Genomic DNA, 24,812 nt, shown 5'->3' with positions numbered 1-24,812 from the left:
TGATGAAGCGAGGGACAGAGAGAGTGAATGAGTGAGTGAGAGAGCGGTAGCTAAAGGATATTTTGCATGCAGAAGCAAAACATTAAAGCAGAGACGCGGTAAATGATGAAGATGCTACAAAGCACAGCAAAAAAAAAGAAGAGCAGATGTGGAGGTGAAAGATGGAGCAAGATAGAGAGACAGGAGAGCAGCAACAACAGCAGTTGTGAATGCCTCTGCACTCAACTCAGCTGTCGGCGAGCAGAAAGAAGTCAACAGCTCGTTAACGTTAAAGTGGCAAGAGATATGCACGAGACTCCAACGGAGGCTGAGACTGAGGCTGAAGCCGAGGCCGTGTCTCAGAATCTCGACTCGAGTCGAGTCTGCAGTTTGGATTCAATGTGTGTGAATGTTTTGTGGGATGTTTTGATACCCGTTAACCAAAAGTGTATGAAGGGTATAACAATTTAGTGTGCTATGCAAATAGAACAAAAGGAGTCTTCATATAAAGTTAATACTTAATCAGCATGAACAGTCACGAAGTTGATCCGTCTGTCTGTCTGTCCGTTAATATAAATACCTAAATCTCTGTAACTATAAGAACTAGAGCTATGAAAGTCGGAGACAATATTTGTATAGGTTCTACATAATTAAAGATTGCTATAGAATTAAGATACTGTTTATCCTAACCTCTTGAATTGAAAAAATAGAAAAACGATTTAAATACCAAAGATCAACATTTTTGAAACTAGAAGAAATTCGGAGTCAATGTTTCTATAGTTGTTAGATAAAGTTATTATTAAAGATTGATTCAAAAATTAGACACTCAAATAGAAAAATAATACAAATATTTTGCAGCAAATTTTTCGGAAAACATTCTAAATGCTTGCTAAGAATTTGTTTATAATTAAGTAATAGTTTAAGTAAATTCAAATCTAAATACACATACCAAATGCTTGCTAATCTGTTTACGAAGTAATTTAAGAAATTGATATAACAAAAATCATGTATATAATTTGTATAGCAGGTATTTCGCAGTTGAGTTGTTTTCTCAGACTGTTTGTGCAAAAGGGTAAGCAACAATGGGGCAACAAGTCGCGTCTGCAATGCATCGCCCACGGCAACAACAGTTGCAAGAGCTCTAGCTAAAGGATGCCACATTTTGAAGAGCAAAATTGGCGTTGAAAAGTATCTGACGACGGAGACGACTCGAACAACAACAACAACAACTGCAGACTGTGGCTGAGACTGCGACTTAGCCTCAGCATGGTCAATTGCACAGGGTCAGTCGTTTTTTTCCAGCATTTCCAGCAACTACAAAAGCCTGCTCTCAGTCTCAGTCTCAGTCTCTCTTGCCTGGTTGTGGCAAAGTAAGCGCAATGAAGTAGCCAAAGGGGCAACAGCAGTCGGCAGTTGGTAGTTGGTAGTTGTCAGTTGGCAGTTCGCTTGGCTAAGGTCAAGTTTTTGGTCTATGAACACGAAACGAAACCAAGATGAAATTGCACACGACAGCCTGATTATGACTGCAGATTCGAAAGAGTTTTTTCTTTACCTCTTTGAGAGCGTGTTTTAATTAAGATTAGCAGCGACTAAGACACGATTTTTTTTTTTATTATTTAATATACGCGGAAAATAATTGGAAATTTTCTTTGTAGGTATGTAAATGAACTTACCATTTTTTCCATTCCGTTGAGATTTTCCTTAGCGTTGTTATTTTTTTGAAGATGACTCGAGCCTCAATAAAGAAATATTGCTCAGCTGTAATGAGATGCAAGAAAAGAAAAGTTGCTCTGATAAGTTTATCTGAAGTTTTTATATTGACACAGCTTAAGCTACCGAAAAAAAACATAAAACGAAAGTCACTTTGTTGTTGTTGTTGATGATCATCGTAAAAGAATGTTTATAAAATTTTAATTAGAAATTATTAAAAGCAGTACAACTTAATTATGTAATGAGCGTAAAACGTTGATGAGCTCAGGGAAAAACGTCGCGTTGTTGCTGCGACTGATTTATGTTGTGACAGGCAACCCGGAAAATGGCGTGAAAAACTGGCCACGAAAAAAACGAACAACGAAATAGGAAAAAGGAGAATGGAGTAATGCGACATAATTTACAGGCTGTGTCCCAAAGAATGTGCCCTAAAATTGAGAGAGGGGGAAAGGGAGTTGAAAGTCAAGTGCCGCGAGGGCGGCTAGAAGAAAAAGAGTTGTTGGCTGGCTTAGCCGGCTAAATTGTGGCCTGAATTATGTGCCGCCTAGGCAAATAATATGTTAATATTTAGCTAATGAATGGGGCAAGCGAGCAGCACAAAGACAATTGTAGTAGCTGTTCCATGTTGCAAGTTGGGCGAGAGCCACACTTCAAAAGCGCGGCAGCGGCAGCGGCAGCGACTCTTGGGCAAACAGACAACTGGAATACAAACAGGAAAAGGAAAGGCAGCGGGGGCAAATAGACAAAGAGAGTGAGGGAGGAGGGGTGGAGGAGACGCTGGACTACTTTAATCACGCCATGGGATTAAGGGCAACGCCGCAGATGATGAAGAAGTTGCGTGTGCACAGCGAGTGAATCGGGGGCAAAGGGAAGAAAAAAGGGGGAAGAGGCATCAGCAACACTACGCTTACAATTTAATTAACTTTTTGTTTTTATTTCTTATTAAAGACAGCCCCTTGTTTGTTGTTGTTGTATTTGCTTTAACGGCACTCTTTGAATGCCATAATGCAAGTTTAATCAGCGCGCGACAAAAACAAAAAAAAAGAAGGAAAACAAAATAAAAGGCAAGCAGACGAAGCGCAGATACAGATACAAGTGCAGATACAGATACAGATACAAATGTGTGTATGTGTGTGTGTGGGTGTAAGATTTGCCTAACCACGCACTTGCAGATAAGTCGAGCAACAACAACAACAACAATAACAACCATGACAAAAGTATCTTTTGCCGCCTTTGATTCGAGCTCCTTCCTCGCGCACCTTCAATTCGCCAGTTGTAATCTCTAGTGTAAGCAGCTTCGAGTTGATAAAGTTAAGCAAACGACAACAAAATGACAATTTTTTAATTATAAACGTTGGCGCTATTGTTTAATTAAAAAATACAAAAAAAAACAACGATTGCCAAACTATGAAACAAATAAAATCTTGCAACTTGTTGTCACTTAATAGAAACATGATTAGATTGAAAGTAACTTTGATTTTAATTAAAGTCAAAGCAAAAAATGTATCTAGCAGATACAAATCGCTTTCGCAATGTGTTTTTCTAGCAGTGTTGCGATAATGTCATGTATCTGGGCAATCTTTTTTCTTTTGGCGCTTAGATTAATGACCAAATACGTTTTGACATGCGCATAGTTAATAGATTATGATCATGCTGTGAGATAAGCGCGAGGCGCGAGATTCTCAGGCGATTGTGTCAGGCGATTCATATAAATCATGTGTCTTTTTCTCTACGACGCGACATGACAACGCTCACAAATCAAATTCCCAGAAATGCCAAACGAAATTCGAATTCAAATTGTTCCGACATAAAAAAGATATTTCAAAAGAAATCTAAGCGAGCTAAAGACGAACAAAAAAAAAAAAAAATACAACCTGCCAATGCCAGACGAGTTGAAATAAGATGAGAGAGCTGAGATTGTGAAGACTCCATTGGGATGCTCTTTTTGGCTAATTAAATGGGCGACTCTGGGCAAGCAGAGTCGTCTCTGGTTTTGCTTCTCTGCTTCTACTGTCATGTGGCAGGCCAATTAATTAAGCGCATAATTTATGGCAAAATATTTTGCGGGGTGCGTCGCTTACTCGATAAAGTTTTTAGTAAAAGTCTCTCCTCCGCTTGTGGTCGAATGTCAACGTCGTCAATATATATGTGAAAGAGTATAAACAAAATGCGATCATAAACTCATTTAAAAACAGAACGGCAAAAACGTATCAGTTTCCAAATGTTTAATTTATGACGTTTGCAAAAATTTATGACTACAAATTTAAATGCTCAACACGAGACGAGCCCAGAGACGGCGACGACGACGACGACAATGAATATGTATTGTATCTTTTCAAATTGAAATTCCAATGAAGCTCAAGGAGCACAAACACAAGGCATGCATCGCATCGGGAGAAAAGGCAACGGCAACGGCAACGGCAACAAAAAACAAATAAAAGTCATCGGTCGTAGAGAGCGCAGGAAGCAGCAGTCAGACCAGGCCCAGACCTTAAACAAACAGAAATTAATTATGTTTCGATGCCAGAGAGAAAGATACACACACTCTCAGATACACATGCACAACTGCAGATTCAGATACAGATTCAGATACAGATACAAAAGAAAGAACCTGCGCGTAGAGACTGGAGACTCAAATAAAATAATTTCGTTTCATTTCGTTTCGGTTCTCGTGTCTGTTTATAAGAAAAATATGTTTTTGTTTGTTTTAACGCGCTTCCTTTGCACACACTCACACACACACACACATGTTGTGCGTGTGAGTGCAGCGCAGAGATGCGTATCTGTTGTATCTGCTGGATACATGTGTAATGCACAAATGTATCTACATAGTTGTATCTATCTATTGCAGCTATTTTTGGTTCACTTGCATCTCTGTTGTGTGGTATATTAATTTGGTATAATTTTGGAATATAGTTCTTATTGAAAATATATATTTTATACTCCAAATATAAGTTTGGGTATATTTTGAACTTTATACTAAATATATAAAATGTGGTACTATATACAATAAACCGCATACAAAATTCTGTATATTTTAGTATTTATGTAGTATATTAATTTGGTATAATTTTGGAATATTGAAAATATATGTATTTTGTTCTCTATGGTATATTTTGAATGTACTACTATATTATTATACCAAATATAACTTTGGTTATGTTTTGTACTTATACTATATATATTAAATGTAGTACTATATACAATATGCCAAATACAACTTTTGGTATATTTCACTATATTTTCGGTATATTTATTTAGTATAATTGAAGCAGCGGGTATTTCACAGTCGAGCATACTCAATTGTAGCCTTCTTATTGATTTTTTTGTCTTGTTGTGTTCATCTTATTCTTCATTTAATTTCTTTTCTCTTTTTTTCTTTGTTATCCTTAACTGATTTCAATGGAAGCAATGCAGCTGCAGCGGTTCAATTTAATTAAAACGTTTCATTAGAACCGTCTGCGATGTCCTGCAAAATCTAAACAAATATTTTCTCAATCTAGATTTACATATTAAATTTTCGTCTTGTTTTCGTCTTGTTTTCGGCTTGTTAAATTTCATTCTAAACGCGTGTTTTTCTTTAGCTTTTTTTCGAGTATTTGTTCTTCAAACAAAATTAACACCTAGTCGCTACATTTCCAGCTAAAATACACACACACGCACACACACACACAGAATGTAGAATGTTGAATAAGAAAATGAAAGACCATAAGTCAAACCCCTAACAAGGTGTCATTTGGTTGTCGTTGTTGTTGTTCTTCTTCTTGTTGTTGCTGTTGCTAAATGAATTAGAGAGCGGTGAAAAGCGGCAGAGGGAGTGGAAGAGGGAAGGGAAAGGGGAGGTGAGAGAGCTTCACCCACATGTCGCGCCAGCTGGATTTATAACTGACACTTTCGGTTTTTCCCCACCATTCATTTAAATGCAAATTGCTCAACTAGGCGTATGCTCAATATTTGCACTATCAATTAGCATATTAAACAAAACAATAACAACACGCTCTCTATGCTATTATTTTTATTTGTTTTTTTTTGGTGTTTAGAAAATGTTTTCATCGTTCGTTTGCTGTTTCGACAATAATTTTTCTATGACGACCAAAAATAAATTCTAGTTAAAATTGCTCAATAAAGCGACGTCGTCGACGTTTTCGTTTCGTTTTGTATGTGTTTTGTATTTGTATTTTAGAGTTCTTCTGTTTGTCTACCTCTCTGTGGCAGCGAGAGAAGAGTGGAGAGTGGAGAGGGGGGAAGGGGAGCAGGGCATGGGCTGACTTCAGCGCCCCGCTGTTCTATTACCGTAATTTTCTACTTGATTTCTGACGCTCATAAATCATCATCAGTTCTCCGCTCGCTGCGCCACGATAGCGTCAGCAACCAGCGTGTTGTTGTTGTTGTTGTTGCTGTTGTCATTGTTGTTGTTGTTTAGGTAGTCGTCGTTTTAGTTTTATGGAATTTATCTGCACAACGACGACGACAGCAACGCGAAGGAGAACAACAGAGAACAACGACAACTTTGGCGACACAGTTAGCACCAACAACAACAACAACGACAACAGCAACAAGTTTTTAGTGTTGTTGTCAGCACTCTTTATTGTTGTCTTCGCTTTGGTTGTTTAGTTTGATGTATCTGCCAGATACGAATGCTGAAAAATTGATAGCTTGTTGTGTGTGTTCAACCAAAAACAAAAAAAAAAAAACTGAAAAAACGATGCATAATAAATGTTTCGATAAACACAATGAAAGAATTTATTGAACTGCGAGACAAAATGGCAAAAGCAGCAGCAGCAAAAAGTATCTAGGTAAGTAATAAGCGAGAAGCAAAAAAGAAGATCTCATTAGGCTCTTGCCTAATAATTGCCAAGCTAACACACACAAAAATCAATTTCGAAAACGAAATAAATAAATAAAAACCCTCATAAACAAAGAGCATTTAGCAAAAGTGCCATTAAAACTCAATTTGACGCCTTGTTATTGGACAAAGACAAACAATCAGCAAACGTTTTGGCCATGGCTTAAACACAAAATTATCAAAAAACTGAAAAAAAACTGACAAAAAAATCGCGCTAAAGTTCATACTTAAAAAGACGCCGCAAACTTTACACACAACGAAATTTGGCAGAATTTTCGAAATGATTTAAATAAATGTGCGTGGCTAATTGTTTGAAGCTCCATTCAAAACGAGAGCCGAAAGCGACTAATAGACAAACACACGAGTCGACAAAAAAAAAAACGAGTGGAAAAAAAAACAACAAGATGAGTAGAAAAACAAATAGGCAGCGAAAAGCGCCCGAAGAGAAGTATAGAAATCGATGAAGGCACCAGAAAATTATGATCAATGCAATCATGTCAAATTGATTTCGGGCCTGGCTAACCACAACGAAGAAGAAGAAGAAGACGAGGGGAAAAAACTACCTCAAGCAGGGCTAATGATATGACTGAGCTGCTCAGCCCAAAACGAAAATTGAAGGAGCTGCAAAATAAATCAAACAAACGAGCTACAAGCTGAGAGAGAGAATAAGAGAAGATACGAGAGGAAGCGAGAGGTGAACACATGGCAAATGGTTCAACCAAGAACCAAGAAGAGCTAAGAGGATGGAGATGGAGCACATCGAGTTTGATGAATTGCAGCACACGGCAATGTTGACTTGGCCAGTTTCAGTTGATGAACGGTTTTTGGCTCTCGCCTCGGACTTGACTTGACTTTCATGCTCATTTCTGCTCTTCACTTCTGCGGGCAAAGGGAGAAAAAATTAATCAATATGCTGTGTGGTTGTTGTTGTTGTTGTTGTTGTTGCTGTTCTTGTTGTTTAAACAACAAGCGTCCTCTTCTTCGTATTTTTTTCTTTTCTGAAATGGTTTTATAATTATGAGGGTCGCGTTCAGGTTGACTGAAAATTATTGGTTGTCCAATGTGCGGCTTGCAACGTGAGCTCGTTGAGCAGGGCACAAAACTGAGTGAGTTCAATATATCCAATTCCAATTCCCTATAGCTATAGCCTGGGCAATAAGTACAACTTGTTTGTCAATAATAACACGACAGCCCAAAAGACAATATTCTTCTGTGGCCACTGGCCAGCAATAATTATTCGAGTGCAGAGCCTGGGAAGCAGCGCAACGAGTGTTTTGTGCCACCAAATTGGGTGCAACCTAATGTTGCAGCCAGATGTTGACAGCATAATGTGTAGTATTAAAAGACCCTAATTAAAAGGCAATTAAAACACTAAAAATAAAGTTAGTTTAGGAGTAAGATTTGAATTGAAAACCATTAAAATAATATAATATTTCGAATACATTTTTTCAATAATGTTGCAACAAGGTGTTGACCGCAATTAAGGCAATTTAAAAACTACAAGTAAAGATTGAGATAACCAATATATTTTATGAACATTTTATGAAGACAAATAAATCACTGGAATGAAAGTTAAATATGATAAAAACTCAAATTCAAATAGGTTAATTTCAAACAATGTTTGAAGTTAGTTTTCTTTGAAAGTTCAAATGTTCTAAATAACTAGAAATAAAGTTGCAAATATGCAATAAAATTTAGAGACAATATTTGCATTAAAAAAGCTAGTTTGTTTTCCCTATTTTTCTGTGCAAACTGTACAAAGAGTGTGTGACACAAGTTGAGTGTAAAAATGTATAAAATCGTGAACAAATAACTAGAAATAAAGTTGCAAATATACAACTTAATTTGTCAACAAACTTTGCATCGAAAAACTTTAAATCAAACTATATTTTTCTTATGTGTGCAGAATGTGTGCCACAAATTGAGAGTAATAATGTTAAGGCACAATTACGTTAAATATATTTTCCTAAGACAATTCAAAATCTACAAATAAAGTTGCATAAAGATAACTCAATCTAAGAACAAAACTTGCATTGAAAAAAGTTAAAATACAACCATATTTTAAATAAGTTTTTCTTGCTAGTTTTGTTCAAGTTTCTATGCAACAATTGAGTTTACTAATATATCAAAATATTTCAGTAATATAACAAAATATATAAATCAAAGTATTGAATATATTTCATCAGTCAAATAACTATATATAAAGTTTGGCTTTGCGTAATATTTAAATAAAATGAGTAACAAAACTACAGTCAAATGTGTACCAAATGGTATATTTTGTAAATCGATATACTATTACATTTAAAATATACCATAGAATATAAATTATACTAGATTGACAGCAGCCGTTTTTTGCCATCTAAAACCATTTTTGAAATTAGTTTTTCTCGCTAGTTTTGCTCAATTTTTGTTGTCAACAGAATGCGCATGAAATACAAAAGATATAGCTGGGGCGATCTCGAGATCGCATTAGTATGCGACATTAGCGCCCAAGAGTGACAGCTGGCTGAGAGAAATGTTAAACAGGATACCAAATTGACAACTTAACTGGCTGACAAGTCAACTGACTGACTGACTGACAAAGTGACGGAGTGTCAATGTGCTTGTCAATAAATTTTGCAGCTATTTCTGAGAGTGGGGAACGAAGAAAGAACTCAGATAATCCGCACAATTAAACGCGAGACACCCAAAAGCGAATTGAGCAAGTTACACACACACACGTACACACACACATTAACACCAAAAAAAAAAGTCAAGACCAGGGCCACAAATTTATGGCCAAGACGCAGACTGAGAACGGGCAATAAAACAGAGCCAAGGGACGCTAACAAAATTTATGATCTTAGCCAGGTAGCAAAAGGAGCGAAGCGTTTGTAAACTGATCACCTGTTCAGTCAAGAGCAGTGCAGAGCGAGGAGGTAGAGGAGGTGGAAGCGGAGGGCAGGACAAGATCTGCGGGCGGTCAAAAGCGAACCAAACGAGGCATATGACAAAGTCAAAGGCGAGTCTCGTCTGGCATTTGAGTGTCGCCACAGCATGAAGTCGCCGAGCCTTCGATCGCTGCGATCCTTCTGCTGACTGTGCGCAATATTTCGCATTGCAATGTGCGGGCTGCAAAAAACTAAAAAGAAACTCGAGAGAAAACTGCGCACCGCATGATGTCCCATGTTCAGCCAGCAGGCAGTCCAAGTCCAAGTCGAAGTCGAGGACTGAGTCGCAGTTTCAGTCCTCGTTTCATTTCCAGGCCATTGGACTGTTGTGTGTGTTGTATGTAAATTGATATTTTTGCTCGGGCATTCGTGCAACACCTTTAGCTACTTCCTTTGACCTGGCCTTGAGCGCGTCTGTTCTTCTTTATTTGTCTTTTTATTGTTGCATTTAACTGAAATTTAATGAAATCATTTTCGTGCCACGGCGACCAATAAAAAAAACTCGATCCTCGTTCAAGAAAAAATTAAAAAAGAAACCTGCATCGAGAAAGGTGTCACGTTACGCATAATTTATGACCACAAAAACTATAATTTTCCAAATGAAAATGCAACAACCGAAAGATGCTATCGCTAGTTGCAGTTAAATCTGTATCTTTCTCTGTCTCTCTCTTGCTCTTAGCTTGTTGGCTGGCAGATTAATGAGATCCGAACCAGGTAGCTTCAAACCTGACTGGCCCCAAAACACAAAACAAAAAAATAACCGAAATGATTGTGGAGTAGTCAAAGAGTAGTCGATACGGCAGCCAAAAACTTTGACAACAAATAATGAAATAATGTTCATGGCAGCCACGCACCGAGCACCGAGCACAGAGATAAGATTCCAGTTACTTTTTCCCTCTTTTTTTTTTGACAGCAATATTGATTCGTAGTAGTAAAAAAACACAGAAATACAACCACACACACTCGTATTTCTGTGCGCGCTTCTTGAACTCTTTGTTGGGTAAACAAAAGCTGGAAAAACGAAACTAAACGAATGTGGAAACGAAAGGTGAGCAACACACACACACACACAAACACACTAGGTAGGAAATCGAAATCAACAAAAATGGGCAGAGATAAGAGGGCTACCAAAAAAAACGTAGAGAAACAAACGAAACACGAATATATCTGCCGTCTATATGTGTTATGATATTGTTGTGCTTTTGACAGAAGTTAACGTGGAAAATGGATTGAAATGTTTAAGTTAAGAGCGAGAGGGGAGAGAGAGAGTCCACTAAATGATGTCTGCTAATCGATTACGTTTACTTAGTGTAACATGCGTAATGAAAGAATCGCATTAATACAGCGCAAATATCAAGTACAATCCATCTTCTATGTTAGAATACATAAATCATTTTCTTAGACACTTTTCTAAACATTTCTCAAATATTTTCCATTGCCAGTTTGCCAGAGTTGACACATTGCAAATTATGAAATTGACAGTCAACGTTTTGGCTCCCATGACTGCAAAAGATACATTTGTATCTACTGCAGTGCTGCTGTGTGGTTGGTGGCATTTTCACTGTCACACATACCTGCTGCTGCTGCTGCTGAGATTTGATACTGCTTCTCGGGTTGTTGTTGTTGGTAATCCCAGACGTGTCGTGGTAATTAAAAAGCGCCTTGCAACTGTCAGAGTTAATCCAATTTCACAAGACGACAACGACGACAACGATGGCGAAGGAATTGCAGTTGCAGATACATTTACTTTTGGGTGCGAAGTAATTTGACTTTATTTTTGGACAGATTTTTTAATTAAAATTTCATGTAGCGCCAAAATGTTGTTGAGATATCTCGACACACTCTCGTTTAGACACGACGAGTACTCAGCAATGCGGATAGGTGTCAGCTTGAAGTAGACAGGCGACAGCTCTCTGCAAGATCTCTGCGAGATCTATGAGGCGGATGGCTGGGGGGGAGATGAGCGCCAAAAATCCAATTTTCAGTTGACGCTTGTCGTCGTCATCGATCACAGATCACCAAAGCAACAACAAAAAAACACGCGACAAATCTTGTTTCTTTTTTTTTTGTGTTATTTTTGTTTCGTTATTTTGTTTTGTTTTCTATAGTAGACACACTCACACGCACTCAGTTTAGAGAGATACAACAATTTGTATTTTCATAACTCGTTTTGCCTCAGCAACAGAAACAGCAACAACAACATCGACAACAACAACTTCTCAGCATGGTCGTCTTGTTATGAGATGCCACTTGGCGGCTGTTTTATTAACTTCTTTTTAATTTATGACAGCCTTTATTTGTTGCTTATTTATTATATTTTATACATTGTATTTTCGTCGCTCGTTTACACTATGCTACGATGATAATAATAATGGCAGCTCATTTGCCGAGCCACAAAAAAACACGACAAATGCTTTCGTATCTTACAGATACACAACAAGAGCAGTCTTTACCGTTTTCATTCGTTTTGTGCTTTTATTGATTAATTGAAGTTGCAAAGGTGTAATTAAGGCACTCGCTTCGCAATCGCGCAATTGTCAAACCGATTTTGGGGAAACAGACGCGAGCGAGTCTCTCGAGTGTTGGTTGGTACAAACAACGTGCGCGACACCACCAAACGCTGCGATCGTCGAAAACAAACTGAGGCGACGCAACCCAACGAGTTGTGCTCGCTGTGCGCGCAGAGCACAGCGGAGAGCGCACTTTATGTGAGAGCAACTGCCGGAGAGAGAGCGCGTTGCGAGAGCGTAAAAGAGCAAGTGCCAAAGGTATTGCTCTGTGTTGTTTATAGCATGCGATAATTGGAAATTGAAACGGTTGCTGCGATGGCTTGAAATTTTAAAGAGACGCTGCAAGTGCCAGGACAGCGAAGCAAGTATTTTCAAGCATGCGATAAATGCATACCACAGCCATGTGTATGGAAAAATGCAGAGAAAGATTTCTTGTATTGAATTTTTAAATTTTAATTAAATATTAAGAAATAGACAATACAGAAAATTACTGGCAATTATTGCCACTTAATTTTTTTGCAAGTCAATTTCAAATTGAATTACTGGATCTTAATTTTGTTTGTGTTCCTGTAAATGGAACTTAAAGGTTTCCTGGCAATATTTTTGGCAGTGCAGCTGTTGACATTCGATGTGGTAGTTCATTAGTTGATGTTCCCTTTGGCAAACTTTCACTTTTCCCAACCCCCAGACTTCCACTCAGTTGACAAATGTGAATGAAATGACAGTTTTGCGTTGAGACAGCACACACATATGTGCAATGCTGCCTGCAACCTCCCCCTCGTTAGGCTGCGTTTCTTTCGCATATTTTCTGGTTTTGCACTCTCCCAAAATACTCTACGTGTGTACGCTCTCTTTCTTTCGGTCTCTCACGTTTTTTGTTGCTTTCTTTGAACGTGCGTTGCTCAAGCATTGCACCCTGCTGTCATACAGCCAGGAGGAACAAGGTGGTGGGTGAGTGAGGTGCAGACTGATGTTCATGTTGCTGATGCTGATTGAAGCACGTTTCGCATACAGGGTGTTCGCACTATATCTCTCTCTCATCATTAGCCGCAATGCACTCATTACACACTCCCGGGAGCCTATCAGTGCATGACAATCACAGGAACTAGCCCAAAAAGTACACTGCGTTAATTGCAAGGTCTTCCTGTATGTGCATGCTCTCTCTCGCTCGCTCGCACTGTCTTGCTAATGAGCGCACGTTTTTGCAGTGCGTGCGAGAGCTGCGCTCTTGTGCTCTTCGCTCTCTGTTGCTTTTTGGGCTCTCTCACAATATATTTTGTGCGTGTGTGTGTGTGTTGTCGACCGGTTTTCAGGTTTTTATCTGCTAAGGGTCTTGTTAAAAGTAATTCGTAACACGTTGTTACCAGATAACGCCGCCGTCGACGTCGTCGTCGAGTTGTGCTCCTAACGAGTTGCCCAGTTGCTGCTCTGCTTCTTCTTCCTCCGGCTGCCTTGTTAGCGTCGTTCGCTACTAAAAGAGCGATAAAACCAAAAGCGAGAGAGAAAGAGAGAGAGAGAGAGAGAGGCAGCCACACTAAACATAGCAAGATCAAGGCAGGTTTAATGGGCAGCGCACCTCGAGATCCAGGCTCACGTTTTGACTTTTGGCTTTGGACGCTTCGCTGCCCGGTTCAATACACCCTGTGCTTGTTTGTGTGTGAGTGTGTGGGGAGCTGTTTAGCTGCAGGGTGCCCCCAGCACTCGGTGGTGCTTGATCGTGCATCACAACAACGAACAGAGAACATGACTGCTGGAGCTGGAGCCGGTTTGGCAGCAAGAAGAGAAGAGCGTAAGCTGCACCACATGTGGCCAGTTTTGTGGCTTTTGCCTCCGCCTATGAGTGATTTTTGCCTAGTTAGGAAGCAGAGTTGCAATCTCCGATGTGTAGACATTGCAAAAATCTCATGTTTATATGCATTTCAATTCAGTCGCAGTCGCAGTCTCAGTCTCCATTCCCAATCCCAATTTTAGTGGCAGAGCTCGAAGCTCGAGTAAATCGTGCGCTTGGCCGCTAATGAACTTACAATGCTTCGCTTGTTTGCTTTGTGCGCTGAGCAGCAAAGTCGTGGGCCAGGACAACAAAACATTCTTCTTCTACTTGCCACACACACACATATACATATACACACCCACACACACAGAGAACATGCAAGATGCAAACAACATCCCGCGCGCCTCTCGTGATTGAGCGACAACGAAAATCTAATCGTGGTTTCAATCAAATTGGCCGCTGGGCAGCAAACTTCAGTCTGGAGTCGAGTTGTCGTTGTCGATGCCTTGATCATGATCAGTAAAACTAACAAGAGGTGTTGCTGCTGTCGTTGTTGCCGTCGAGCAGGCAACAACTATCGGGCCATGCATCAGCTCGTCAGTCGCCACAACTTTAAGCTGCAACATCGTGATTTTTCTGGGTGGCAGCTCTCCTCTCTCCTCTCTCTTCCCTCTCTCTCTCTCTGCTTTTTTTGCTGCCTTTCCTGCTGGCCTTTTGTTTCAGTCGTTGATCACCTGCACTGATTGTCTGCGCTTTGTTTGTTTCTCAGCCTCCTCAGAGTCTCCTGTCCTCTCCACAGTCGCAGCCCCCAGGGGAATTCTCCTTAACTAGTCGAGTCAAAGTCGAAGCAGCAGCTCTGTCAATGCTCATTGAGAGCGCTAAACAGCTCACTTCAGTTGAAATCGGTATTGAGTGACTGACTAACTGAATGACTGACTCGCTGGGTGGCTTACTATGGCTGACAATTCAATCGAGAGCCAAGAGCCGAGAGAAAACTCTGTTTGCCCCGTCATGCCAATTGACAGTGGATTACAAATGAGAGTTGCAGCCATTTAAAGCTCATAAATCGTTGGACATAACATGAAAGATTTGCCATCGAGTGCCATCAATCTTAAACTTGGGTGCGATAAAGATCGACATGGCTGGATAGAACGAAGATCACTCTTAACAACAACACAAAAAAATAGCACACTTTCCAATCGCTGGATAAAGTCAAGGCCAATCATCGTCAACAACAACTTGTTGTGTGTCTTATCAGAGTCCAAACAGTCAAAGATCATAGAATTAATGAGCTCGAGCTGGGGTCGTAAAACTGATCATGGCAAAAGATTGCACGCTGGCAAAGATCATCTCAATTGCGACAGCATTTCAATTAAACGACGCGTCGACGACAATCTCTTTCTCTCTCTCTCTCTGGGGTAATATCAATGTCATCATTGAGCAATAATTACGAACACCAGACATTCCATAACGATCGTGCCATAGTTTTGTAGTCCAATTAAATCTCATTTTCCATAAGTATAACACACGATTTATGATCGACCCCAAACCGTTGTTATTATTATAGTATTATTATAAGTCCGAATACAAAAGTATTCCGTATCGCATTTATCATTATCGCAGATGTTTGCCAATCGAAGTGTGTGTATAACAATTGTCTGTCAATCACGCGACATTATCAGAGAAGAAGAGAGCTCGTATTTTTTTTTTGATCATAATAAACCATTAAAATAATTAAGATATAAACAGCTCGACAGCGGCACGTAATGAGGGCAATAAATTGCGGAGAAGCAGAAGATGATTCACACCATTTTAGAGCTAATTATGTTGGCTGTGCTGAGAGATAAACTGTTTTGCCCCAGAGTTGCCAGATAACCCGCATGGATAGATATACATTTGTACATATATTTTAGTGAGTGAGAAAGGCAATATGAGAATTTATGGCCAGCGGGTTGAACTTATTGGAAATTGTACTACTTGTTGGCTATATTAATATTAAGTGTCATAAATATGCCAGACAAATTTTGCCCGTCAGTGGCCTAATTAAGTTCGTAAATTAAAGAGAAAGAGATGTCGATATAGTAAATAGAGGGTTTTGGCTTGTGGTCAATTCACTTAGCTACGAAAAAGAATGTCGCAAACTCTTTTCCAATACATTTGAGGCATCTACAAATGAAAAAAGTTTCCACATTCGCTGGCAAGCAAACTGTGCGGAACAATTGCAGAGTGCAACACACGACGACGACGACGACGACAAAGGAGACAACGGAGACAACATGGCTAAAAGGGCAGCAGAGTAATCGGCCAACTGCAACAACAGGCAGCCAAATGGAGCGACAACTCTGGCAAAGTTAAAGCCAAAGCTGAAGCTAAAGCTAAAGCACGAAGCGAAACTTTTTGCCAAACACAAAACTAGTGACAAGGAGAAGTTTCGCCTTTGGGGTTAGGTCTGAGGTTAGGTCGTGTGGGCCAAATGCAGTTTTGGCAATCAGATAACAACAATGCAGCAAAGAGAAAGACAGAGAGAGAGAGGAGGGGAGAGACGATCGACCAACTAGAATCAGAGCAGTTTATCGGCCAGCAAACACAACAACACATATCGAGTTATTTGGCAGTCGAAAATTATACAAACGACACAAAACTTTGACTCACTTCCAAAGCAACTCCGCATTGGGTTACCAGAGGGAGGGGGAATGAAAGGGGAGGGTAGAGAAAGCATGAGGGGGTCATGCGGGGTTAAGCGTCTTGTTTTTACATTAACTCGAATTGTTTGCAGTTTGCACTCAGTCGCTTGTCAGTTGTTGTTTCTTATTTCTAAGTATTCTTTTTTTTTATCAAACTCCATGCAAAATATGCGCAAATTTTCTACTCGCATATTTTTTGTCCTTTATCCTTTGTAGGTTTTTTGGTCTCTCTCTCTCTTTCTAATAAACTTTTCCCCAAAAACTTTACAATTTGTGTGTGTGCGAGTGTGTGTAAGTTTTTGCAACCGAAAAATTTTACCATTTGATTGCTTTTTCATTGTTTTCAAATGGCTCTTTGAACGCTGAAATGTCCTGGTTTCCTCTGTTTCTCCAAAGGATGTGCACGAGTGTGAACTGTGTGTTTTTTGGTAGACTTTGGTGGAGTTGTCTGTGCAAATCGATTAAAATCATATTTATGAGACGCTCAGGGAGTGAGTTAAGAGGCCACACATGCACAAGTTTACAATCATCATCGATGGAGACTTTTTGAAATATTCGAGTGGTTTCTTTGGGATAAGGCAAAAAGTTAACTTGTCACTTGCTTTATTCTAATAAAGTCAATTTGGTGTTAATAAAATAAGATCATTATAGAATGTACAAATAAATGCAATATTTTTTCTGATTTGTAAATTCAACGTCAATTTTAAATGATTTGTGAAAAATTTTAGAACTATTAATGGAATTTTTATTTGCCTTCTATTCTTAAACTTATTTGACATTTTTAAGATTTCTTCTTAATCAAAGTCTTTTTATGTATAATAAATCTTGCAATGATAGATCAATATTGTGAAGGCATATACTGACAAACTATCTAAGATATATTATTATAAATAAACAAAAATATATAAAAAGAAGACATGTCTTTCAAAAATAGATTTTAAATATACAATAATTGGCTTATTTGGAGGATCTGATAATTTCTGAAGTAAACTAAATTTTATTAGCTTTTCAATACAAGAAATATTTGATAGACATAAATTATTGTAATAAGCAAATATATTGTCTTTTCAATACTGACAATAAATATTATATTTCTATAAAAATACAAATTCTTATGCTTACAATAAATTGAATTTTGCAATTTGAAATATATTTGAGTTATTCCAATATACATACTTTATACAATCCACTTTGTAAAGCCTATAAAAGGTAATTAGGTTTGCTGTTGCTTGGCAAATAGTTTTTCAAATTTGAAGTACATTTTAATTATATTTCTCGACATATTTAATGTACTCTACTTTATCAAGTCTGTTAATAGAGTCTGCTGTTGTTAGGTGCTATTCTTTCGAGTACTTTTCAGATATCTTTTGAATTCTTTTAGGTAAGTTGATACCATTTGCATTTGCACAGCTGTTCAAGGAATTGTGTGACCTCACTTAACACCTCGCTAGGCGGCTCAAAAGTGTGTGGGGAAGTCGGGTAAGTTATATCCAACTGGGAGGGAGAGACAGAAAGAGGGAGAGAGAGAGAAGAGAGGGTACGAAAAGAAGAGAGAGAGATAGTTAAGTATGTCAAATATGCAAGCATTGACCTCAGGGCAGTCTTGACGGAGCAAAATGCGGGCTTAAAAGGAAACACAAATAAGAAAAAGGTTAGCCGGAATTGTAAACCCAAACATCCTGTGAGTATTAGAAGTCAGTTCGCTACACGATGGTTGTCAAGGTCAGCCAGAGGGCCGGTCATAAAGCAAAAACAAAAACGGAAAACAGAAACCGAATCGGATTGAGTATCGTAAAAAAAGGGTTAAATAGTCAAATGACCTTTTTTCGGTTAACGACCAACAACAAGAAGAAGAGCAACATTTGAAGCTGTAAAAATGAACTTTAAAATTGAGAAATAGAAATTGAAAATGCCTTGGCTGCACTTGAGCTCAATTTGAAGAGTCGTTTCCGTTTTTCTTTTGCTTTGCTTTTTTCTATTCGATACTGAGTTCGATTCACAGATTCACAGATTTTGGTTCTGTGTTTTTCTGTTTCTGGTTCGAGACGCAGCCTTCAATTTATTAACCTCAATATCAATTGTGGCGCATAAATCACGATAAAAGTAAATACGCGCTGTGCATATTTCCCACAAAAAAAAAAGAGAACCGAATACAACAAAATACAAAAAAACGAATCGAAATGAAAAGAAACTAAAGCAAAAGCAAAGCAAAGCAGAGCAGAGCAAACGAAACGAAACGAAACGAATTCATTTGGGCGCAGTGAGCGTTGAGCTCACAGGATGTAAAAAGGATTGTGCAGGGCAGTGATTTTCAATTTAAAAAAATTGCACGCAAAAGCGCCACAAATCAAAGGAATTGACTTTGTCAGCCAGAGTGAGAGAGAGCACTAGAGAGAGAGAGAGGGAGGGTGTTACGTTCCATCACTACAATAAATTTCAATCTAAAAACTTAACTAAAGGCACAGCTTCTGTTCTGTACTGTTCTGTTTGGTTCTGTTGGGGCGTGAAGTTCCCGTAAAGTAGTGCAAATGCAAAACAAGTGAAGAACGCCACTTCTGCCCCTCCCCCCTCTCAATCTCTCTCTCTCTCTCGCCCTCTGCCTAACTCACAGCCCCCATCCAAAGCCCTTTAGTCGGCCCAATACACGCCGCAATAAATCTCAATTGAAATGCTTTTTGCTCTTTGCTCGCTTTGCCAGAGAAATTCACTTCAGCTTCAATGGACTGCAATGGCATGCTGCGCTGTTAACTTTGATGCGTTCAAAAGAAATCAATGGCAAATAGTTCATACAACAAGTACAAGGGCAACAAACTAATGCACTCGACTCGGCGAATACCCTGTAAATCGATTGATCCTATTATTTGTTCGGACACAATCAAACCCTCTACTTAATCGAAATAATATTCAGTTTTGTGATTTGGTTTTGTATTTTTTCTTGTATTTTTCTTAAGGAATAGTAGAAATTATTTGTTGCTTGATTTCCTTTTGTTTATTTATCATAATTATAGATTTTTCTACAACTGGAACTTTTTGCAAGAATTATATTTGTTGTTATGGAAATTCAATTTATAAATTATATAGATTTATGCTTATTTTCTTAATTTGGAACTTAAAACAATATATGAATTGAGCTTATAACAAATTTATAAGATAGTGTAATTAGTTAAAATAAAATTATCAAATTGTCTTATAGAATATTAAAATATTCATAGTATGCCAAATTAAAAATTTTAAAAATATTTTATTTATGGAACTATTTAATCAATATATGTATTGAGAATGGGGCAAATATAACATAAAGAGTTTACTAAAAGCATAAAATAGTAATTAATACTCACTAAATGAATAGCTCAAAAACTATTATTTTTATTTGCCGTATAATTTATATACAAATTTCAATTTAGCTGATCATACCCAACATTTGCTGGGTATCTGACAGTGCAGTGTGCACAGCGCCCCCTGGCGATCACTTTGAGCAATTGACAGCATTTATAATTAATAAATGCCAGGCACTAGCTTCAAAATAGAGTGCAAGGGAATACGAGATAGAAAGAGAGGGAGGGAGAGAGGTGATGATTAGTGCGCCTGAAATGCAATGACAAAGCAATCAAAACACTTGGCCACATCATCCACACAGCGGCCAATTAAAATGCACAAAGCCCGAAAAGGCGCCCTCTGTCGACCACAAACGACAACTACATACGATTGCTACTGTTTGATTGCTCTCACTCACTCACATGACACATGTGTAAGAGAAGAGAGCCATGTGTGTATGTGTGTGTGTGTGTGTTTGAGGCAATCACACCAAATAAATCATTCAATGCATTTGCACAAGTTTTCAGTCGGCCATTTTGAGCAACAAATTCAGTCGAAGAAAGGAAGCGCAAAAGGAAAGGGAGACAGAGGAAGAGAGAGAGAGAGAGAGGAAGAGAGAGAGAGAGAGGTAAGTTTCCATTGCGAATTATTCATGTGGCTGGCTGCTGGAGGTTTTGCGGTTAAAAGCATTGGGACAGCAGCGCAGGCAACCGAAGCTGGAGCAAGCTTATCTGTCATCAACCGCACACAGTTTAGTGGCTGCAAAGGAAATTACACGACTTGACGCAAAATGGCCACCGGAAGTGGCCACCCGATATGCATATAGCATATATAGAGTGGGATGCACTCGGTACTCCGCTTAATGGAAGGTGTCGAAAACGTTGCAGAAATCCATTGAGAGAAAAACGAAAATAGAAAACGCAAACGCAAATTGCAATTAATGGCAAGACGCTTAGTTGATTGTTTGTTGCTTTGACCATGGTTAATAATGAGCCTTGAAATTACTCGATTGTTGCAGATGAATCGTCTACCAAAAACTAAAGCGTGTTAAATTTCTCGTCGTTGTTTTGTTTCCACTTACTTTTCGGTGTCTGGCAGCTGTGAAAATCCAATTTAGAGAAACTCCTAAGCGGATGTTGAGCCCGACATTAGCCAAAAAAGGAAACAAAGCGAGCGACGCACACACACACAGAGACAATGCCAAGCAGGTCACTGTAGAGGATTTGGGATTGGGATAAGGATGAGGACGAGGATTTGGCATTGAGCTGGGTCAGCCAGTCAGTCATCAGTGGTGCGATGACAGACATGGGACGATGTCGCTGGCATCTAAGTGACATTGCATTGCCAGTTGACGCGTCTCGTCTGCGGTTGGTCCACAGAGTCTCGAGTTTACAGTTTATCCTGCATCCTGTATGTCTGTGTCTGACTGTCTGTCTGTCTTTTGGGGCGCGTCAGAGATTTATAGAAATTACTGCGCTGTTTAGACAATATTATGGATCGTTTTGTTACTCTGTTGACAAATTGCTCGCCATTTCCTAATCAATTTCCACAGCGATAGTTGTGCAGTTCAATAAACTGCAGCAATGCGATGTCGCTGTGTCATGTCTCACGGCGATTGCGATGGCAAAACGATGGCGAAAAACTTTTTCTATTCCGCAAATTGGCCAGAAACGTACAAATAATTTCAGCGCAAAATGTGAGCAAACACGCCACATCAAAATGAAAGGTAGACACAACATACATACATTTTATTTTTATTAAATTTTCTTTAGCAGAGAGACAGACGAGGCAACCAACCGCAGTGGCAGCCGTCAAAACTTGTCAATTTTCCATATAGTTAAGCAATTTGCTGCAGCATGATATGCAGGTATGGAAAACTAGAGAGTAAAAGAGAGAGAGAAAAACTCAGCTGCGAGTTGCATATGATATATGGAAAATTGATTGAAAATGCTTGACATCAAACAATGAGCGATTGGCAACAGAGTAAACACAACTGAAAATTTGTGAATGAAAATTGATGACAAGCATAAATTGTGATTTAAAGAGAAGGACTTCTGCGAATTGCAAGTTTAAAAGAATTCCAATGCAACAGCAGCTAAAAGAGTTGACAAGCTGATTTATGATACAGTTGTCAAGGCAACTAAGCGAGCCGTTAGATATGTCATTCAATGGCCGAAGACTTGCAACAGAGGCTTTGAAGTGCCCACCAACATCGTGGAAGGCAAAACTAATCTCAATCTAAGCGTCAGCAGTGAAGCGATATAAACCGCTTGATAGCGACAACAAACAACATTGAACAGCAGCAGCAACAACTCAAATAAATCGCTGGAATCGAATCGAAGCAAAAGAAATGCGCCATAAACCAGGAAAAAGAAAAATGCGTTGACAGTTTTAGGCAAGCTGTCGATCAAAACAAAAAAAAGTAGAGAAATAAACACACACAATTCACACCTTGAAGACGGTTGTAAAATACGGTGCAATCAGTGCTTCAAATCTAGAAAAATCAACAAAAGAATTGAACTGTACTCGGGGTGGCAATAAAAGAAATAAAATATCATATTGTACATGCATGATAATAAATAATAAATGCGATACGTTGAATGTTTAGGGGTAAATCGAGTGCGAGTTAATATTTGTAAAGGAGACTAGATAACAGAAAAAAAGTATTCAGCAAATCAGAATGAGCGAGAGAGAGCTTAACATTTTAAATGATTGCAAACAAATTGAATCTGAGAACACACACAGCTGAGAGTCATTTGGATAGATAGTATCTGCAAAAGATACTCACTCGATGCAATAAATACGAATTCAATAGCAAAACTAATAAACTGCAATTGCAACCGGCTAAGGTAACAAGCAACTGGCGATTGCTTCTATTTACACAACATTCAGATACAGATACAGATACGACACAAGCTCTATTCACATACATACACATATAGTACAATGTTGAGTTGCACGCACATAAATCAAAGCACACTCCAAAGATACGACACCGAGTGGCTGTCGTCGCCCGGCATTTTGCAGTTGTTTTGGCTAACGGTGCTTATCTCTCTGCCTCTGTTGTGCAGTTGCAGTCGCAGTCGCAATCGCAGTTGAAGCTCTCGAGCCTCTCTAGACTCCAGTTGGGTTAAGTAATGGCGCAATCGTTGATAAGAGTGCGCCTCGTTGACTACTAAAAGCTTAGAAATGAATTTTAAATATTTTATCGATGCGCTGCGTGACTCACTTTAGACCAAAGGGACGACAGACAGAAGCCGACGAAGACAGTCCCGGTGGACATTTCACATCCACATTTTGACATCGCTTCGCTTCGCTCGCATTTTCATCAAATGTAAGCCAAGTCGAACCCAGACCCAAAGCCACAGCCACAGCCACAGACATTGCATTCAAAATTCCCCAAAAGCGAACCAACCAAAATTATATATACCAAGTCAATATATAACAGCAATATAACTATATGTGAGTCACGTATCCGAGCGGAGCATGTAAATGACTTGGGTGACAAACAGACTACGACGACAGCGCCCAACTCTCTGTCAGCAATCGGCAATCGGCAGTCGAGAGTCAGCAGTCAGCAGTCAGACCTTGTTACATTGTTTCAAAGCACAGGAAAAATTAGAGAATGTGGCCGAAACACACAAAGGGCGAATGGAGGGGAGCAGAGGGAAAGAGGTAGCGCGCTTCCTTTACTTATTCGTGACACGCGCCAAAACACAAATTTTCGATTTATGCAATTGAGGAAATGGTTGAATGGTCTGGATTGCTTCTGGTCCGCTCGAACCTTGTGCCTTCCCCTACCCCCTGCCCCCATTTCTGTGCTCGCCCTCTGATGCAGCCGACGTCCCTTAATCGCTTTGTGGTAAATGCGAAATTAATAATTAAATAGGCGGCGACACTTTTGAAGGATGAGCAGAGTTATTGCAATTGCCACTGGGCCGGATACAAAGTCGGTTTCTTCTCCAAAGGGGTGACAGTTCAAAAGGGAATTTAACAAACCAAGCAGCGGGTTGAATAAATTGAACTTTTTTGAATCTTTAAGAAAATGTAGTAAAAATTTTTTTTGAACAATACTTGATATAACAATAGATTTTCGAGTTTAAGCACAATTATTTACATATGTGAAAAAAACTTAAATTTATTTTCAAAGTATTTCAAAGGTTTATAAATACACAATTTTTTAATAAAAACATTATTATTTATTCGAGTCTAATACTCTGAAATTTCTTTTCCCAATATATTCAAACATTTATAATAATATATAATATACAGAACTCACAAATCATACAGCGTGTTGAATAAATTCAAATTTCTTATAAAAATATAGCAAAAGTTGTTTTTGAATAAGATTGGATATAAGATTTTCAAACTCAAGCAAAATTTCGTTTGTGTGTAAAATAAACTGAAATTTCTTTATAAACTAAACCAAAAGTTTATCTTAAATAGAACCGAAGACAATGATTGATATTCAAATATATATATAAATAAAGTTTATTTCAGCAGAGCCCCTTGTAATAATAGATTTTGAAAATAAAAAATAATCATTTAATAGGACCTAACGATTTCAAAAATAATCGTTTCTTCGAGTTTTAGAAAATCTAGTATTTTGGAATTTTTATTTTCACATAACTATATAGTCAATTCCTTTTCATTAAATTAGAAAGTTTTATAGAATATAATAAATAGTTGTCTTTTTTTAAGGTATTCGAACAATTTTCTAGATATTCTTAGAAACTTCAAATTATATTTCAGCAATCAATTACTTAATAATGTAAATGTTAATGTTTTAAAATTATTTTGTGCTATATAAATTCTCAATTTTGTATTTTGTATTCGGATTACACAAAATAAACTTATTAGGCTTATCACTTTTCTAATAATTTTCCAGAAATATCTTTCTCAACCCATTTCAAACCCACACACGTTGAGGAATGTCTGTGTGGCAGGAGACAGCTCATAATTTAAGCTACAGTTTTGCTGTATCTTTTCATTGTATCTCTATCTGCGTGTGCATCTGTATCTGTATCTGTATGTGTATGTGTGTGTGTATCCTCAGACTTGCATGTG

At 38.4% G+C, this 24,812-nt stretch overlaps 1 protein-coding gene across 1 annotated transcript in view; it reads right to left on the bottom strand.

Moving 5' to 3' along the window:
• The window catches only part of LOC132791791 (frizzled-2), a 101,036-nt gene that overhangs the window by 16,190 nt on the left and 60,034 nt on the right, over positions 1-24,812 (bottom strand). The window contains exon 6 of the mRNA XM_060800869.1: positions 1,653-1,737. The gene's annotated coding sequence lies outside the window, so the exon portion shown is untranslated. The remainder of the gene's footprint in view (positions 1-1,652; positions 1,738-24,812) is intronic.

Source organism: Drosophila nasuta, chromosome 3, assembly GCF_023558535.2.
Source record: "Drosophila nasuta strain 15112-1781.00 chromosome 3, ASM2355853v1, whole genome shotgun sequence".
In the NCBI taxonomy this organism is placed as follows: domain Eukaryota; kingdom Metazoa; phylum Arthropoda; class Insecta; order Diptera; family Drosophilidae; genus Drosophila; species Drosophila nasuta.
The sequence above is the reverse complement of the archived record's forward strand: the minus strand, read 5'-3'. Positions and strand labels throughout refer to the sequence as shown.